At 42.2% G+C, this 2,907-nt stretch overlaps 1 long non-coding RNA gene across 3 annotated transcripts in view; it reads left to right on the top strand.

Moving 5' to 3' along the window:
* LOC108531526 (uncharacterized) overlaps nt 1–2,907 on the top strand; it is a 15,523-nt gene that overhangs the window by 5,469 nt on the left and 7,147 nt on the right. For 2 of the 3 annotated variants that reach the window (XR_001886185.1, XR_001886186.1), the window contains exons 6-7: nt 211–327; nt 2,311–2,515. This is a non-coding gene — a long non-coding RNA (uncharacterized LOC108531526). The remainder of the gene's footprint in view (nt 1–210; nt 328–2,310; nt 2,516–2,907) is intronic. The other variant, XR_001886187.1, reaches the window with a different exon arrangement.

Consider the following 2,907-nt stretch of genomic DNA (forward strand, 5'->3'; position numbering starts at 1 on the left):
TATATATATATATATATATGTATGTATATATATAAGGTGGTATTTGAGATTAGATTAAAATGATGGCCTTGGGTTAGGGTCATCTTTAAAGACAGTTACTTTGTGCCAATTTCCTTAGTTCGTTTAATAATTACCCCACTTTGTGTATAAAATAAGTGGTGATGAAGAGGTTTTTCTAGCTCGTTTTCCTCTTTGTGTTTTGAAAATCAGCACACAGTCATCTGCAGGGTGCTAAGGATACAATGATCCTGGAACATGATGCGAAAAATCAGGAACTTGCAGCTGAACCAGGGCAGCCATTGAGAAGCGGCCATCCTCCCATTTCTGGTAAATTGCCTAAAATGTACATATCAATCATGTTAACCTATCATACCTCTAGTTCCACCCACAGTCCATCTGTAGGGCTCGTCCTGGGTAGACACATGACACCCAGGGAAGCAGTTTGAACTGCAAGTAACCATCTACCTGAAGCCTACAAAGGGTCCTGGCATGAGAAGTGTTGTTCCAAAGGGAAGATCAGGGACACTCAGACTTTTACTTTTCAGAATTTGAATTAGAAACTGTGGCTAGAATCACCAGTTAGTAGTGGGTGTAGACACCATAGGGTCGTGAAATAGAGGGGAGGATGTTGGAGGAGAGCAGCCGGGATATGTCAGAGATGGAATAGCAGGCTGAAATCATGGGCAAGGAGGGGCAGGAAAAACAGAGGTACGCCTTACTGAGCAAAGGAGCCCGGAGGGGATCTGAGGAGAAGCAGACAGACAGAAAAGAGCCTAGCCACAGAAAATGATGGCAAACTGGGGTGGATCATCATCAGCCTATGTGGCAAAAGAACTGAAGTCAACTTTACATGCAAATCCAGCAGCAAATCCAGTCTTTACAACACCAATCCATGCTCCTATTCCTGCACTTCCCAACGCTTTGAGTTCATGCCTCTTGCCTTCGCTGACCACCCTATTTTCTTGAGTACTAATATTCCAGTATTTTTAAGCACTTGTTAAATTATGCTCACAATAAATACTAGTCACTTACAGTCTAATAGGGAGTCTCTGCTCCTAAGAAGAACAATTTTCTGCAATTTAACAACAGTACCCATGCATTCACCCAGCAATCCTGCTTCTGGTAACTTATCCTGAAGCTTCACCTCCAAAAATTCAAAAATACACATGCACAAAGTTATTCACTGCAGCATTGTTTAAAATTGTAAAATATTGGAAGCAATGTAAATGCCCAAATATAGGAAAATGTTTGTATAGACGATGGTACTTAACACACGATGGGGTATTATGCAGCTGAAAGAAAGAAAGAAAGAAAGAAAGAAAGAAAGAAAGAAAGAAAGAAAGAAAGAAAGAAAGGAAGGAAGGAAGGAAGGAAGGAAGGAAGAAAGGAAGGAAGAAAGAAAATCTTTATGAGCTGATATGGAGCAATTTCCAGAAATCAAATGCAATTATTTAACAACAAAAAATGATAAAGAGGACTAGAGGAGAGACACTATAAAAAGCATAAATTCAAAAGTAACCACTGGAATATGGAATATCGAAAGAAAAAAAAAGAAGAGTGAGTCTCTGATTTGTGTAAGCAAACAAGTGAAACTAGGACACAGCCACAGAGTGCTATGGTAACACACGCAGCAAGTACATTGCAATTTCTTAAGATAAACTTGAAGAAACTACCCTGCACGCATTGAAACAGCGCTGTCTCAACCACCCGCTGATGCAGCAAAGCATAGGAACAAGAAAGTGAACACTGGAAAAGAATGAACCAGTAAACATTTCAACAAGAGGTGTGGTCTAATCATGGGACGAATCAGAACCGTATTGGACTTCCTATCACTCATCTGTACTACTTAGTACTGTTTTTATTTTAACTAATTAATTAATACCTTTTTGGAGATAGGGTTTTGCTCTGTCGCCCAGGCTGGAGTGCAGCGGGGCAATTTGAGCTCACTGCAGCCTCGACCTCCTGGGATCAAATGATTCTTCCACGTCAGCTCCCTAGTAACTGGGATTACGGGGTTGGCCACCACACCTGGCTTTTTTGGGTAGTTTTTGTAAAGACGAGGTCTCGCTATATTGCCTAGGCCGGTCTGGAACTCCTAGGCTCAAGCAACCCACCTGCCTCTGCCCCACAAAGTTCTGGGATTATAGGTGTGAGCCACTGAGCCTGGCCTGTTTATATTTTGAATTTTTTGTTTTTTGTTTTTTGCAAGGCGCACAGGAGGTTGGTGGGTGGGGTGAGCTCGAGGGTTTCGGGTTACAGAGGTTTGGAATCCATCCCTCTTCTCGCGCTGCGGTTTTTGCTTATTCACAGCCCCTTTCCTCGGAAAAGCCCAAGAGAAGTGTTTCAAGTGGTGACCAGCAGAGGGCAGCAGTATCCACCGCTTCCCGCAGAGCACGACGTGCCGGGTGTAGATTGTCTTCCGGGCCCACCGGGCGATCGGGAATTCTAGGCCAGGTGGGTGCGGCGACATGCAGCCCTAGCAAAGGACAGGGGCGCACGAGAGAGGCACTGGATGGTAAGCACAGTATTTTCTAAATCTCACAGGAGAAAAATCACTGAAAAAATCACTGGTGTAAAAGCTGAGTCTGTCCTTTGAACTCCCGCCCTGATTTTAGTTACAAATGAAACAAAAAATCCTTAAAGATCTATGTTCCTAAATTTAGACCTTGACCTCGACGATCGCCTCGGAAAACATACAAATCATTATTTCCTTCATTTAGTCAACTACCTATTGATTTAACCCCTACTTCCTGCTCAACTCAGCATCCCTTGTCGTGGGCAAAAAAAGCGAATGGACCCCGACCATTGAAACAAATAAATTTAAACTTGGTTTGAAAATTCCAAGTCAATGAATTTTAAAAGTGAGTTAGTATCATACCAATTTAGATATTTTAAAATAATGTTTAT

Source organism: Rhinopithecus bieti, unplaced genomic scaffold (genome assembly GCF_001698545.2).
Source record: "Rhinopithecus bieti isolate Rb0 unplaced genomic scaffold, ASM169854v2 scaffold_8601, whole genome shotgun sequence".
Classification (NCBI taxonomy): Eukaryota; Metazoa; Chordata; class Mammalia; order Primates; family Cercopithecidae; genus Rhinopithecus; species Rhinopithecus bieti.